Below are 17,156 nucleotides of genomic sequence, written 5' to 3'. Positions count from 1 at the left end.
TCCTGCATCCCCCCCCCCCGCACCCAGCTGGCAAGCCGGGGGCGGGTTGTCTGGAAGAACTAGGTTCTCAGGCTCCTGGCTTCCCATGACTGGGACTGATGCTGCAGTGTCCCCTTCTGACTTAAAATCAGACTCAGAGGCTATAGCTCCCCCAAACTGGGGCAAGGCCTTACATCTAGAGCTGTATTATCCTGCATAGTCCTTCCTTCCTGTGCTGAGGATTATTCCTGTTTGTGCCACACTGTTGTCTAGATCACATTGGTTAGTCTGTACAGGAGACAAGTTTGCAAATATCCCCATCTTTTTCCCACATCCCAATTGGAGTTGAATGTGGGTGACTACTCAGTGGTGACAGATGCACTTTGCACATGCTCAGATATACTAATTGTCCAGATTACGATTCTGCCCATCATAAGGGCCTTTAACCTCACCCCTTAGTTCCAATTAGGATGGGGGGGGGTGCACCTATTATTTACTTTTAGAAAGATATTTCATAGAAAGATTATACATAGAAAGATGGCAATATAATATAAAACTTACAATATCCAATATAATTTCAATGTGAATACAAATAACTAAATCCATATGCTAATCAAAGAATATGTTACATTATTATACATATATAATAATTATTATATATTATACAATATATAATAATGCAATTATTGGTGTCCCTGTGTGAGCCGTGATAGGCTACGTAAGTATTTATGTAGCCTATCATGGCAAAAATAGGGAAGTGAATGGCGGCCGCAGACGCAGACGCCATTCACAAAGCGGAGCAAATGGCACCAGGTAAGTATCCCGTTTTGCGCGCCTTTCGCGGGGTGGGGGGCGGAAGGCTTCGTTCCGCCACGGATTTCGAGGGGCCGAATGTAGGGATGTACGAATCCCTTACCTGGATCCGCGCAGGGGCATCCGTGGTAGGGGGGAGGCGCTCCGTCCCTCCCCCTGGAATCCTCGATGGGGGGGAGGTGCTCCGTTCCTACCCCCGGAATCCTGCCCGGCCAGCTCCGCTCCACAGCCAAGCCGTGGAGCCTCCAGCCAGCTCCAGCCACCCGCAGCCGGACATCTGGCTGCTGGTCAGCCCTGCAGGGACGCAAATGGCGGCTGTCGTAGCTGCCACCATTTGCATCCCTGTATTGTTGAGCCGCGATAGGCTACATAAATATTTACGTAGCCTATCACGGCAGGTGGAAAAACCCCAGCATACGAAAATGGTGGTAGCCGCCACCATTTGCATACGCTGGGTTTTTCTCCCCCCTGCCGTGATAGGCTACATAAGTATTTATGTAGCCTATCACAGCCTCTGCAGGGACCCAAATGGCATCCCTGCATTAGCCATGATAAGCTACGTAAGTATTTACATAGCCTATCACAGCTATTGAGAGGAGGAAGTGAATGGCGGCTGCAGGACAGCCGCCATTCACAAAGCAGCGCGGACGGGAGCAAGTAAGTGCTCCGTTTCGCGTGCCTTTTGTGGGGTGGGGCAGCGGGGACTTTGTCCTGCACGCCTTTCATGGGGGGGGGGCTTCATTCCGTGACAGATTTCAGGGGGCCGAGTGCACTGGCATTTGGCCTCACCGAGATCCGTCGTGGAATTCTCTGACATCCCTAGCCGAATGCACTGGCATTCAGCTTCACCAAGATCCGTGGCGGAATTCTCTGACATCCCTACTGCAGGCTATAGAGATCCAAAGGCTAGCTATGCCCCAAATCTCCATGCATTAACTAGCTAACTGCAACAGTTCCTGTAACTTGCAGGGGAGGTTACAATAATTTACCCAACAGTTTACACTTCCTGGATGGCTGGACCACTATGCAGATTGGGAAAAAGTTATCCTTCTGATCACACACATTTACAAATTTTTGCCAGGCAGCTCTCAGCTCAAAATTGAGTACAAAATGTGTGTATTGGGGATAGCAGTGTACAACAATAAATGCACATTTTTGTGCTTAAAAAAAAAAAAAATCCTGACCAATGTGGAAATTGGACAGAACAGATTTAGCCTTGAATACATGTGGAACTGGCAGATATAGGCTGATGCATCCACCCCTAGGTATCATAGCCTCATCTCCAAGAACAGATGGTCAAATCACCCCCACTCCCATCTCAACTTAGTTGCCATCGTTTTCAGTGGAAACTATTGCTGGAGAGTCATGTAGAGATGGACAATCACCCCTCCTGTTGCCTTCAAAATCAGGTGTGCTTTCTGAGTGTTCGAAGCAAACACTCAAAAATCCCATTGGCAGCATCATCTTTGCCACCGCCACCACACTGCCCACCTCTGCACCATGGAGTTACTTTTGGGGAGATGACAGGAGGAGAGGAGGCAGGGCGCATACCCACAGATGTATGGAGCATGTGGTTCTCATTGGAGACTTTGCTAGAATTGCATGTCCCAAGAACCGGGGTGGAAAAAATATAGTTTGTGCACCTGTGGGAGTGTCCTTTCATTCTCAGATGCCACACACACACACACACACACACACACACACACAGAGTGCAGGGGGGGTTTTGTCATTGAGGACGACAGTGGATGACAGCACTCAAAGTGAGGTGGGGTGCTTGCCTTCAATCTGCTCACGAGAAGTCAAGCGGGGGGAGCTTCCAGAGTCGAGTGCCCCTTCTTCCATGTTTTACCCCATCTCTGTCATCATGTGATGAGAGATAAAGTGGGCTGGAAACAAAGCTCTGTTGTTTAGCCCCAAAGGGAAGCTAATCAGTCTTCCATTGCTATACTCACTGGTCACCACAGGGGTGAGGAATGTGTGGCCTTCCAGATGTTGCTGGGCTGCAACATCTGGCTGGCACCAGGTTGGGGAAACTTGGGCAAGTGCATTAAGCCCTCTTACTCTTGAGGAAACTCCATACTGACCTATATTTGAGCTCCAGTTTTGTTTTGATTTGATTTGTTACATTGATACCCCACCATTGGGGAACTCAAGGGGGCTACATGTGGTTCACAAGTGGTCTCCCCTCCAAGCACTGACCAGACCCAGACCTGCTTAGCTTCAGCAAGCTGGCTGCCTCCTGTGCCTTCAGACTATGCCCTGCAACCAGACTGGTGAGAACTTTAGCCTCCATGGGAAGCTCATCTAGGCTTCCATTGCTGCATTCAGTGGTCACTAGAGAGCAGTGATGGGGAACATGTGACCTTCCTGGAATGCAACTCCCATCATCCACATGAATTGGCTATTGTGGCTAGGGTTGATGGGGATTGCAGCCCAGGAACATCTGGGGAGCAACTCATTCCCCTCCTCTGCTCTCTGGTGACCACTGAATGTAGCAATGGAAGCCTAGATGAGCTTCCCATGGAGGCTAAAGTTCTTACCAGGCTGCAGAACTGGAGCTCATACAGGTCAGTATGTAGTTTCCTCAAGAGTAAGAGGGCTTAATGCACTTGCCCAAGCCTCCCCAACCTGGTGCCCTCCAGAGGTGTTGGACTACAACTCCCAATGTTGCTATACTGCAGATGATGGGAGTTGTAGTCCAAGGAGGGCACCAGGTTGGAGAAGGCTGTGGTTGCCTTTCTGTTGCTCTGCCAGGTCAAGTGATGTACATGCATGTGAGAATCAGTCATAAAAGTTCAGGGGATCTGGACAATCTGTGAGAACTAAGGTGTCATGAGAACCTGAGCAAGGTAACTACCCTGGCTCAAAGCAAGCAGAAACATGGCAGGCACAGCTTCAGTTCCATCCAAAACCCTCTTCCTCTTTGAGGGTTAGCCTGTGAGAAGAAGCCTGGAGTGAGCCAGTAGGTGGGACAAGTCAGAATGCAGGACCAAATAATAAGTCAGGACTAGAGGGCAAACCAGGAGGTACAATGGAGGAGCAAGCCAGAAGCCAAGATCAAAGAATAACCAATGATACAGGATCATACCAGAGTTTAGGGAGACCATGTTGCTCAAGCAAGTCTCAGCTGAAACAGACAATTCTTTATGATCCTTCCTGCCCAGAAGGATCCACGGTTCAGCCTGGTGGTCAGGTCTGAAAGTATTTTGTTGGGAAGCTGCTTCCTGCAGTTCAGTGGCTTGCCATATGGGACAGACACTTATGGGTTCAGGAGATAAGGGGCAGTGAATCTTTGGGGGCCAGTGGACACATTTGGACATTTGAGAAACTGGCTTGTGCACCACCACAAAATGTCTGCCATGGGAAGTGTGGTTAGTCCCAAAGTAATCTGCCCAAAAGACTGTGCAGAAGGCAGAGGTGGGTTCTGAGCCCCACACAAAACAACTCCTTTAAACCCACATTTTCTGTACCAACAGAAACCTATTTGGCAGAAGGCAAACTCTTTCTCTCAACCCTCCCTCTCTGACAGTCAACCCATCCCCCACACCCACACCCCACCCCATCCCCACTATTTCTTTTTTCTTCTCTCACCTTGGATCACAATAAATACAGACACATGCTGACTGGTCACTAGGGATGACCAAGAAATCTGCAACAGAATCAAATTAGTTCAGATTTCTATGAATCCGACCCATGGATTCCATAGCAGATTGGCTTTCTCTGTATGGTAGAGATTCCACAGACTTGCTGTTGGTTTGTTTTTTACTTTCCAGAATGTTATGCAAATTTATTTGTAAAAAAAATATGTAAAAGAAAAATTTAAACCACCAACATGAAAATGCGCACGAGGGGGAGATTTGCACATTTTGGGGGGATTTGTGCACTTTTGTCAGTGCAAATTTGCACAAAATCAGCAAATTGGAGGGAAATCCAATTCCACCAATGAGCAGACAATGGAACTAAAGGCACTTGACAATCCGTGAAACACAGATGGAATGGATTTTACAAAACCCATACATCCCTAGTAGTTACTACTGATAAGTTGCTGACACCGTGCCCCAAGGCCCCCCAAAATGCTTACCTTGGGGCAAGAGGAGAAGGCAGTAGGAGGGAAGTCAAAGAAATCCAGAATGGAACCCAGTGGGTTTAGGACCAGCTTCTCCCCTGTCAGGTGGATTCCGTAGACCTGCAGACAAGATTTTTTGACTTTCCACAATTTTGTGCAAATTTCCTCATTGAAAATTATGCAAAATAACAAAAACCCAGCCCGAAATGTGCATTTCCTCCATAGGCTAAAGCATAAAAATATGCATTGGGGGGAATTTGTGCATTTTTGCACATGCAAATTCGCGCAAATTTGGAAATAAAAAAAAATCTGATTCTGTCGACAGGTAGACGACAGAATGAAAGACACCTGACCATCCATGAAACGTAGACAGAACAGATTTTACACGATCCATACTAGGGATGGCGGAGAATTTCTCCCCGAAACTTCGGGGGGCTGAGCACCAACGTGTTCGGCCCCCCGAACAAGTTTTGGGGAGAAATTCTCCGCACCCCCCCACACCCCGCACCCCCCCCCCCGGGACAGGACTTACCTTTGGTGAATGTCCCTCCCGGCGGCGGGTCCGGCTGGCGGTTCGTCGGGTCTTCGTCCGGGGCGGGAGCGGCAGCTGGTCTTTTGACCGGCTGCTGCCACCGCCATTCCAATTAAAAAAAAAAATGCCCCCGTGATAGGCTACGTGACGATTAATGTAGCCTATCACGGCTAGATTTTCAAAGTCAGCCGTGATAGGCTACGTAAATCGTCACATAGCCTATCACAGCTGACTTTGCAGATCTAGCCGTGATAGGCTACGTTAATTGTCACGTAGCCTATCACGGGGGCATTTTTTTTTTAACTTTTAATTTCGCGGCCGGGCGAGGCGAGGCGCCTCCTCCCCGGCCTGAATTTCGGCCGGGCAAGGCACGAAGCCTCCCCCCCTGGCCTGAACTTCGCAGGGGGAGCAGCGAAGCGCCTCCCCCCCACTGCGAAAAGCTGCGAGACCAGGTAAGTGACTTTCATGCCCCCTAATCCATACACTCCTAGATAGCAGCGGCAGGTGCTACAGAGGCTTTTTTTTTTTAGTATTCAAATACAATGCTCAAAAAATTATTTGAGGCTTTTTGGTTGGTTGAATACTCCCAAATCCTTGAGCCCTTGCAGGGCAAATGGGAGTGCAATCATTAATTCTTCCTAGTGGAAACTGTTACAGGATGTCACAGCAACCACAGTATGACTCAAAATTGTGGCTTGAGGCAAGGATTCCAAATCATAAGGTCTGATTCGCAGGAATTGGGTGTGTGTGGGGGGGGGGACTGAGCTGTAACATCTGTGATTTATTTAGAAATTAACTACACAATCCCCGCCCCGCTGCCAGTGTTTTGCAACAGTTACCTGGAACAGGCGCAGAGAGGTCAAGAGAGATAGTGCCATTTTTCTGTTATGCCCACATAAAATAAAAATCCCAGCAAATTATGTGTGTGTGTGTTTTAAAAAAACTTTCATGAGCTGGAAGATTCTCTCCTAAATGGGGATGAATAAAAGTTTATTGAAATATGAAAGCGCAAATCGAAATGGCTGTTTTGGACCCATTGCAGCAATTAGACAGGAGGCATTCGTTTTAGTGTTTTTATAAGCAACTAAAAAGATATTTTGGAGTAATGTTGAAATTTATTTACCCAGGGAAAGCTCAGTCTAAAATGCAGAATCTGTTTTCCCACCAAGGCCTCAGTGAGAGATTCAGGTTCACCTGATTTCGCAGGCAGATTGGACAGCTCTCTTGCCTATTGTGATCAAACAATCCTTGGGTGTTTCTGGTAGGGATGGCGGAGAATTTCTCCCCGAATCTTCGGGGGGCCGAGCGCCAACGCATTCGCCCCCCCGAAATCGGCGGTGAAATTCTCCGCCACCCCCCGCCCCCTCCCCCGGGATGGGACTTACCTTTGGCGAATGTCCCTCCCAGCAGCGGGTCCCAGCGGCGGTTCATCGGCCTTTCGTCGGGGGCAGGGGCGGCAGCCGGTCTTCCGACTGGCTGCCACCGCCGCCATTACAAAGTGTAAAAAAACACAAAAACCCGTGATAGGCTACGTAACGATTAACATAGCCTATCACAGCTGACTTTGGAAATCTAGCCATGATAGGCTACGTTAATCGTTACGTAGCCTATCACGGGGTTTTTTTGTTTTTTGTTTTTTTTACACTTTGTTTCGCAGCCGGGGAGATGGGGCACTTCTCCCCGGCCTGAATTTCGGCCGGGTGAGGCGGGAAGCCTCCCCCCCCGGCCTGAATTTCGGCCGGGCAAGGCGGGACACCTCCCCCCCTTGCCTGAACTTGAGGGGGAGAAGCTAAGCGCCTCCCCCCCACCGCGAAGCACCCCTGCGAAAAGGTAAGTGACTTTCGTACATCCCTAGTTTCTGGCCACTTTTCACAGGGTTGAACCAAGAGCAGTATCTAATTAATAATCATTATTACTACTATTAGTATTATTGAATTTGTATCCTGGCTTTCCACCAAAAAATGGTGCTAAGGGTGGTTAACAATTATATACAGATTTTTTTAAAAAACAAAAAAAACAAAATCTTAATTAAAATGTAACATAAAATAGTGAAAACACAATTAAAAACATGACAGTAGAAGAAATAGACAGCACCAATGAAAAGCCTCTTTAGCATAGGGCCAGTTTACATGACAAGGGCCTGCCTGAATGAAAACAGGAGAAGGACAACAGAGAGGGGACCAACATTGCCTCCTTCAGTAGGGATTTCCAGAGGATGAGAGCAACAACAATGTAGGAGTACAAGTCAAAGCATCCCTAACAGGTGGCTGTCCAGCTTCATCTTGAATGTCTCCAGTGTGGGAGAGGTGAGCCCAACACCTCCCTGGATAATTGGTTCCATTGTCATATTGCTCTAGCAGTCAGGACATTTTTCCTCTTGTTCAGCCAGAATCTGGCTTCCTGTAACTTGAAGCCATTGTTCTGTGTCCTGTACTCTGGGATGATGATCAAGAAGAGATCCTGGCCTTCCTCTCTGTGACAACCTCTCAAGTACTTGAAGAGTGCTATCATATCTCCCCCCAGTCTTCTCTTCTCAGGGCTAAACATGCCCAGTTCTTTCAGTCTCTCCTCACAGGGCTTTGTTTCCAGTCCCCTGATCATCTTTGTTGCCCTCCTCTGAAACTTCTCCAATTTCTCTGCATCCTTCTTCAAGTGAGGTGCCCAGAACTGGACACAGTACTCCAGATAAGGCCTAACCATTGCTGAGTAGAGGGGAACTAATACTTCACGTGATTTGGAAGCTAGACTTCTACTAATGCAGCAAGGGAACTGTCACTCCCTTTAAACAAAAAAAAAGTGCTTGGCAGAATTGGATGAAATTTGCAGAGAGAGTTGTCCTTTCCGTGGGGGTCAAACCTGCCATGTTACAGATGGAGAAGTGCAAGGAACATTGTGCAAAATCAGCCTTTATGGTTTGGAAGGTTCCAAGATAGGATGCACATTCCCCTATGTTTTCTGTGGACCACTGTAATTCAAATTTGATTTGAATTGCTATGAAAATGACATACAGCTAGGGATGTACGAATCCCCTTATCTGCCGTCCGTGGGGGCTCCGCTGGGGGGGAGGTGATCCATTCCTCCCCCCGGAATCCTCGACATGGGGGAGGCAATCTGTTCCTCCCCCCCGGAATCTGTCCGTTTATGGCTGCATTTAGGCTAATTGACCAGCTTTATGGCCACAAATGGTGTCCACTACACCATTTGCATTCGGGGGACTGACTTAGAAAGAGATATGGCACGGCAATGGCTGCCGGCCATATCGACTTTCCCCAGCCCTGCGGAGCTGGTGGCCAGCTCCGCAGGTTCAATGTGGACATGGATCCGACCCGGACAGATCCCACGGGGAGGCCGAGGTGAGTGGTCCATTCCGCCACAGACTTCTGGGAGCCGGAGTCTTTAGAATCCAGCCTCATTGGAGTCTGTGGCAGAATTCTCTGCCATCACTACATACAGCACAGAGGGAGCCTTAGTTAAGACACCTGCACCATTTTAGAAAAAATAATTGCATCATCATCATTTTGTAGGGGTATGTAAATTGTGAGGGTGGGAAGGGGGAGTTTTTCCCCTCTCCATGGCTTTTTGGCAATTTGTATCAAAATGGCATATGCCATAGAGGTCTCCCTAGGCAGGAAACCATACACATTTCAGCAAGATAGGTTCAGGGGCTTGGGAGTTTGGGTGAATGAAAACAGTTTAAGACATGTTTGTTTTCTGCTCAGTTGCCACCAAAGTCACAGAAAGTGGAACAGGATAGAGGTAGGTCATGGAAGTGGGGTCTACAAGTGGCAAAGGCAGAAGGATTTGAACATCTAGCATCTTCCAAGCAGGGATGCAATGCTACACTCTCCCATGTCACACAGACTCCACCAATCCTCTCTTAACAGTTCTACTCCTCAGAGAGAGAACTAGCAAAGTCAAAGTGCACTGAACACTGGATTAGTCCTGTGATGTATTACTTCAACATCCCACCCCCAACACACTGGGATAAGAGACCCCTGGTAAAACCATTCACTGTGTTTAGATGCCAAAGCTGCCAGTAACAAAACTACCCCGCCTCCAATCTCTATCTCCCCCTCTCCGTGTGTGTGTGTGTGTGTGTGTGTGTGTGTGTATCTATCTATCTGTCTATGGAAAGCTTGGGGAGAAATGTATCAATTTTTGAAAACATTGTCTGTGACTCTGTGTCCCTCCAAATCCTAAATATTCAGGATTATTCAGATTCAATCTGCTTCAGAAGAGTACCAGTCTGGGATTTGGCTAAATCCAAAGCAAACCCTAATAAATGCAATACATTCATGCATAGGGTAAAATCCAACATAAGTCTTACTTAGAGTAGGCCCATTGAAATGAATGGAACTTATGTTAGTCATGACTAACTTAATCCCCCTTTATTTCAATTAGTCTTCTCTAAGTAGGATTTATGTTGGATTTTATCCATGCATACCTGTTCCCGAGTCTCGAATCCCCTGATAGCTGATGGGGCCAGATCCATCCAATTGCCCCTAGGGAATCCCAACTCCCTCCACCTGCTCAACTAAGGCTTTTGGCCACCCTGGTGCCTCTGCTCCCCACACACCCTTCCAACCTCATGCATGTAGAGTGTGCTTGAAATCATGGCCGTGAAATCAACATGGCAGCATGGACAATCACCGTCTTTCCTTCCTTCCTCCTTTACATGCTTAATTTTAACACATTTGCCACTCTAGGCAGACTTACAAGCCAAGAAAATAGCAACACAATGTATCCTAAAGAATGTATCATCATTAAACTATCATAAGGAATAACAAGCCAGGTCTTGAAGAAATCCTACATGCCAAATGAAAAGTGATCCTAATTTAGAAGGAGGCTTTGTTCCATTCTTTGGAAGGGGAAATGAGAGTGAATGTGGCATAGCGGTTAGAATGTGGGACGAGAACTGATGAGACCTAGGTCCAAATCCCCAGTCATTCAAGAAGCTCCCTGGTTGGCCTTGGACCAGTCACTTTCTCTCAGCTTAACGTACCTCACAGGATTGTTGTGAGGATAAAAGCTCCACCTTGATCTCCAAGGAGGAAAGGCACAATATACATTTAATAAATAAGGATGGGTTTAGACAGATTGCAAAAAAGCAATTCCTTGCAGAAGTCCAGGGCTACTATGGAGTTGGAAGATCTCCTAGTAAGATGGGGTTTTAAACAGAGCCCCTCTGGCAGATCTTGGGATCATACAAAAGGAGGAGCTCCCTAAGCCATCAGGGTAGGAAACCTTTACGTTTTAGACTCCAGTTCCCATAATCCCTAATAATTGGCCATGCTGGCTGGAACTCATGAGATGTTCAACACATCTGGAAGGTGCCAAATTGCTTTGTCCTGCCCTACAGTATAAAGCTTTCATCTTAGAGCTTTATGAAAAAGGCCAAGAAGCAGGGATGGCTGAAATCACCCCTGCCCATGCCACACACCGCTCGCCTGTAATTTTGCGTAAATGGGCCTATTTGTGGCTGCCATTTGCACAAAAGTGCCCTTTACATAAAAGGATGAGCTGCCATTTTCTGCAAAACGGCAGCTCGGCAGAGGAGCAGGGAGTCAGTCAAGCGCAGCAGTCCGCAGACTGGCATCCCGGAGGCCAAGCTGGTAGGAACCCACCAAGCTCAAGCCCCCCAACCGGATGCTTATGACATCCTTACCAAGAAGGCAGCAGAAGGCACCTGATGGGAGTAGGTTGTCATCTTCTGGTGACAAAAAGGCTAGCCGGTAAGGCTGGATGCCTCTGAGCATGTGCTGTGCTATTTTTCCCGATAGGAACAAAGTCATTGAAAAAGTGGAAGCCAAGGTCAAAGTGCCACTGAGCATGTGCAGAGCAAATTTACTTGGCAAAAGGAAAGCTTCGCTACCTGTGTGGAAGGTAGATGAACCCACGGTCAAAGTGCCTCTGAGCACGTGCAGAGAAAAATTCCTTGATATAACTAATGCTTCCTTACCTGGCTGGACAGTGTTTGTCTGTAGTGTCCTGTGTTCATAACACGGTCTGCAAAAGTGCACTGCATTATGCATGTATTTATGACATTTATACCCCATCTTTCTTATCAAGGATGCATATGTGGTTCCCCACCACCACCAATTTTATCCACACAGCAGCCCTATCGGATAGGCAGGATGAAAGCTGGTACTTAGCCCAAGATCACCCAATGAGCTTCATGGCTGAGTGGAGATTTGAACCCAGGTCTCCCCAGCCAGCACCATGTACGTACTTTATGGGCGGCGGGGGCAGTTCAAAGGCACAGAAATGTCCACGAACAGGAAGGGCAGCTCATAAGTATTATTAGTAATAGTGTTAGTATCCCCCCACCCCCCAGCAATTGGTAGAAGAGGATAGCAGTCTGGTGAGGTCAATAAAATGTGTTGCTGTTTTTAATTCTCAATTGGTGTCAACCCTAAATGGGATATAATGGGGGGGGGGAAACCTTAATTTCTGAATCTTCTTTTTGAGCATATAGAGGCGGGTGATGGATAAACACACACACACACACACACACACAGCAATTGGTAACTGGGCTCAGCAAACTGTACTAGGTTCATGGGGTGGGGGTGGGAGTGAGGGTGGGGGAGAATGGAAAATCCAGTAATCAAGAGCACCACGGGATCTAATCCTTCCTCCAGCCCCACCCAAACACTTGCCATCAATCCCCCATATTCTCACAGCTTCTTTCTTTTTTCCTAGGGGTTTTTGGTTTACTGCACTGGTTCTGTAAGTGGCGACAGCATCAGCTGTGTTGAGGCTTCCACTTTTCTAAGGCAGAGTTCTGAATGTCTTTTGGTGGTATTTTGGAGCTTACCTAATCCTTGCGAGGTGGCCGAGGGTGCTGCGTATGTTTTCTCTCTCTATTGCACATCTTCCCATTGCTCTGCAGCCTCCCAGGCTGCCTGCACTTCCTGAACCGAAAAAGCCCCATGGGAGGAATGGCCTCAGGAAGCCTTCCTCAGGATGGCTTTACCTGAAGTGTGGGAAGTCAGGGAGGCTGCCAGCTGCCACAGAGATGATCATAGGAGGGCAGACAGGACACTCATGCACGCTCCTCAGCCACCTCATAAGTAAGGTAAGCCCAAGAACCCCAAACCCAACCCATGAGAATTTCTCCGACATTTCTCCTCCTTGGAATTTCTTTTCGAAAGCAGTTTCTTTTCTATCAGATGGAATGGGAACAGTCAGAAAAAAATGTGGGAGAAATTTTCGGCTCAGCTGTAGTTGCTGCTACTTTGACACCAGACCAGCAGCAAGATGAAAGGAAGTCCCCCCCTCTCTCCCTCTTCTTGGAGGCTGGTGCTGGGGCATTGCTACAGCAGTGCACCTTGCTCCAGGCGCTCAGGGGAAACTACACTGCAGTAGCAGCAGCAACCTTCAGGATCCAGGGTAGACTCCCTCCTAGTGCTTCCACTGGAGGAGCATCAAAGCAGAGACAGGTGGGAGTGAAGGAGGGGATTGGATGGGTGGGAGGGAGGGAGGGAAGGAGAACTTTTGCATTCTTCTCTGGCTCAAATTAAAAGGCAGCAAGAAGAACTCAGGTGTGTGTATGTGTGATGCTCACCTTGCATTTGAGGCAAGCATTTCAAGGCTCCAAGGCATGCATCCTAATCCATGACCCAACAAAACATCTGAGCTTCCTTGGTTGAGCCATAAGACAAGGATTCTGTCCCCACCCCCCACCCCCGCCGCCGCCTGTGACTCCTGGACTGCACCTACTGAGATGCTGTCCTCACTTGCCCCCAGCTTGTGCCCACTTGTGCCCTGTTAGCATCCTCCAGGACTCACCGCAATCCTGTCAGGTGAGCACCCACCATTTCCCCAGCTTTGTTGTGTGCGCAAAAAGGAAGTTAAAAAATGTTCATATTTAAATATGCGCAGTTTGGGGCCAGGAAAGCTTAACGTGTGCAACATTAGAGGCATAATCCCTCTAATATTCAAAGGTTTCTTTCACACAAAAACCCTGCACCCATCTGTCTGAAACTTGGCATGATTCATACCCACAGAAGGACCAAATATGCATGTGAATATTATCCAGTTCTATCAAAAAGCAGAAAGGTTATTGCCATTTGATTGTTTCCCATGATAGTCAATGGGGAAGCACGGAGCTTCGAATTTCCCGAAGCAAGGCTGTGATTCAGACCGCCTAGTCAAATCAGACAGCCTCCAAAGCATACATACCAAGACAAGTCAGGCTGATTTCAAAATCTGGGGGCCAGTGCACGCCCCCAGTTAGAATCCTGTCTTCCAGCTACAGCAGTAGCTCAAGAACTTCTTAGCTATCTAAGGTCAGAATTAGCTCTCCTCTCCTGAGGGCCTCACAACATGAGTCTGTTTACATTAGAGGGAAGAACTCTCCTCCTCCTTTTATTATCTCCACTCTCCAAAAGCTTCCTCCTCAACCTCTTCTTTATTAAGTCGTAGTCACCTGGTTCAGCAAACAAGGCAGCACCAGTGATTAATGGCCCCTGAAATATTATTGAGTTTGAAAGGCTGTTTGTGTGGGATTTATACTGAGTGTGGAGTGTGCCCAGATAGGAATATATATATATATATATATATATATATATATATAGTGGGGAGAATGAGAGAGAGAGATTGTGCCACATCTTGGCATTCATTTTATAATATAATTACATGCCGTAAAAAGGCAGGAGAGTTGAGTAGCACTGGAACACCTGTTGAAGTAAATAAAAAGCAGAACCAATTGATCCACTGATTGGAGCATTATCCATATCCATACAGGTGCTGGTGCAAATTCAAAGCAGGATGGAAACATTAAACACTCCCCTCTCCCCTTCTTGCCCATCCTCTCCTGTGCAGCTTTGGAAAGTCCATATAGAGGGTGGGGGCGGACTCCCAGACCCAGTCAGGCGCCCGCAACATCCCTAGTTTTAGGAAAGGATTGGTTAGAATTAGGGATGTACGAAAGTCACTTACCTGGTCTTGCAGCTTGCTTCGCGGTGCAAGCTTGCTTCGCGGTGCAAGCTTGCTTCGCGGAAGTTCAGGCCGGGGGGGGAGGCTTCCCTCCTCGCCCGGCCGAAATTCAGGCTGGGGGGGAGGCTTCCTGCCTCTCCCGGCCGAAATTCAGGCCGGGGAGAAGCGCCCTGTCTCCCCGGCCGCGAACTTCAAAAGTAAAAAAAAAAGCCCCGTGATAGGCTACGTAACGATTTACGTAGCCTATCACGGCTAGATCTGCAAAGTCAGCCGTGATAGGCTATGTTAATCGTCACGTAGCCTATCACGGATGACTTAAAAAAAAAAAAAAAGTGCGTACGCAAATGGCGGCCCCCATAGGGAGCCGCCATTCGCGTTCCTTATTTGGTCCCTGTAGTCTACGTAAAGATTTACGTAGACTACGGCGAAAATAAGGGCAATGCTCTGCTGGAGCAGAGCCGGCTGGGCAGGATTCTGGGGGGGGGGAGGACCAAATCGCCTCCCCCCCATCGAGGATTCCGGGGGGAGGGACAGAGCGCCTCCCCCCCCCCAGCGGATGCCCCAACTGGAAGTGGTAAGGGATTCGTACATCCCTAGTCCGGATGCTTTATCTGACCTTCCTTTTGTCTCCAAATCACCGACTCACTCGCAAAGCTTCTTGAGGACTCAGATTCGCTTTGGGGTGACATGTGCTTCACTGTGCCAACCTGTCAATGGGAAAAATCTGTCCATGGGCAATACTAATGCACAATGCCAACCTGTCCATGGGCAAATTAGTGGGAGATTCAGGACACATCAAAGGAAGGACTTCTTCACACAGCACATAGATAAACTATGGAATTCGCTACCACGGGGTGGTGATGCCCACCAATTTGGATAGCTTTAAAAGGGTGGTAGACAAATTCCCAGAGGAAAAGACTATCAGTGGCTAGTAGTCTTGATGGCTATGTGCCACCTCCAGTACCAGAGGCAGTGAGACTATGTACACCAGTTGCTGGGGAACATGGGTTGGTGGGTGCTGTTGCACTCATGTCCTGCTTGTGTGTTCCTGGTCAAACAGCTGGTTGGCCACTGTGTGAACAGAATGCTGGACCAGATGGATCCTTGGTATGATCCAGCAGGTGTCAGGGGTGTTTCTGAGCTCAGAGAGTGGGATAGCAGTTCAGATTCTGAAGGAGAACCATCACACATGGGGGAGGTGTTTTCCCAGGATAGTCCAGATATGAGTAGGCCTGCTTCTCAGGTTACAAACGTCCAGATGGCTGAGCTTGCAGGTCCCTCCTCACCCCCCGCCTCCATGAGAGGCAGCGAACAGGAGATGGACCTAATAGATGCCAGGCGCAGGCACAGAGCAAAGAGAGAGAAGGCAGGGGCAGAACTTAGATGGTCTATCCGTTTGGCCTTGTGTGAGAAGCTATACTTAAGAGTCCTCTCGAGAAGACAGGGACCTCCCCCCCGCTACGTTAGGCTAGCGAGACCACCTCCATCTTCAAATGGCAGGCAACTCTTGTAAATTCCATTTGGATCCCCTGGAGGCATTCCTGGTAGATGGAGAGTTTTTCTGAGAATTTGCATCTGTATGACCCTGTGAAGTAATGGATTAAAAGCTGTAGACTAAAGCCTCTCATCTGTGTATGTTTCGGCATTGAAATGAAGTGGGGGCTAAGGGAATCATGACAGCAGGGCTCTTCTTATGTTCAAATGTGGTTCAAAAGGCCTGGTTGGCGCTTGTCCTTACCCACACACCAAATCCCATGACTACGAATGGGTGAGCATTTTGTTTCAGTTCCTATTATTATTATTAATTTTACTGAAGTTGACAAACTTCTTCATACTTGGGATGGAAAGAGCTTGAGGTGGAAAGAATTCAGAAACCATCCTGCAATATATTCCAAACTGGGTAAACGACTCCAACTAGGATGCAAAGGTGCTATGCTCAGAAGTCACCTCCCAACAAGAAGGGCCCATTCCACCTACAGCAGGGTACCTTCCAGGACACTGAAGCCAGGAGACACCCCTGCAGGTCTCCACCAAGTTGGCAGCCACGATCAGCATTCAGCCCAGCCGGGTGCCCCTCCAGACATATTGGACTTCAACTCCCATCATCCCTGGGCAGCATGGCCAACGGTCAGGCCTGCTGGGATTTGTGGTCCATAACATCTGGTGGGCACCAGGTTGGGGAAGGCTGCTTGTGACTGCAACCCACAGCACACTATTTGTGAGAAGGTGCGCCGAGCCAATATTTAGGCATGATCATGGCTTCACTGTGTAACTATCGTAGCAAAACACACCATGTGAATTGGCCTTCAGAGTACAGAAAACAGCTGAAGGGAAGCATATGAGACAGAGCGGGAAAGGGAGAGCGAGAGAAACAAAGAGAGAGCGAGTCAGCCCTTTGGAACAGCAAAGATTTTAATCTCGTTGCCGAGTTCAGTTCAGGAGGTTGATACACCCCTGAGGACAGATTGACATTTTGATGCTCCTAGTTAGGGAAAACTCAAACCCGGGAAGCTGCCATTAACAAGCAAATAAATTTATAGTCGGCTGGCACCGAAATGAATCGCGCAGTTTTGTCGAGGGCGCTTTGGCGGTGATCTATAGGAGCGAGGCAGGCTGCTGTTCAAGACTGCTTTTCTCCCCCCCACCCCAGGAAATGCCATTTCAAAAAGGGTACCAGAGGGAAGAGGGGCGAGAGGAGGAGAAGCGGATGGGGATGAGTCTTCGCAAACAGGCAGTAAAGGGAGCAATCACCTGACAGCCGCTGTCAGGGGTGGGGGGATACACAAAGAAAAGCACCGTGGGTGGGAACACGACTGACTCAGCACCCCA

General features: G+C 48.3%; 1 long non-coding RNA gene across 1 annotated transcript in view; it reads right to left on the bottom strand.

The window, feature by feature from the left end:
* Positions 1-4,978, bottom strand: part of LOC146335725 (uncharacterized) — a 36,789-nt gene extending 31,811 nt beyond the window's left edge. Inside the window, exon 1 of the long non-coding RNA XR_014785877.1 lies at positions 4,874-4,978. This is a non-coding gene — a long non-coding RNA (uncharacterized LOC146335725). The remainder of the gene's footprint in view (positions 1-4,873) is intronic.
* Positions 4,979-17,156: the final 12,178 nt, after the last annotated feature.

The sequence above is a fragment of the Heloderma suspectum genome, chromosome 14 (assembly GCF_057233095.1).
Source record: "Heloderma suspectum isolate Gila_16-S chromosome 14, 16-S_ref, whole genome shotgun sequence".
Taxonomy (NCBI): domain Eukaryota; kingdom Metazoa; phylum Chordata; class Lepidosauria; order Squamata; family Helodermatidae; genus Heloderma; species Heloderma suspectum.
This window is presented reverse-complemented; position numbering and strand designations above follow the sequence as displayed.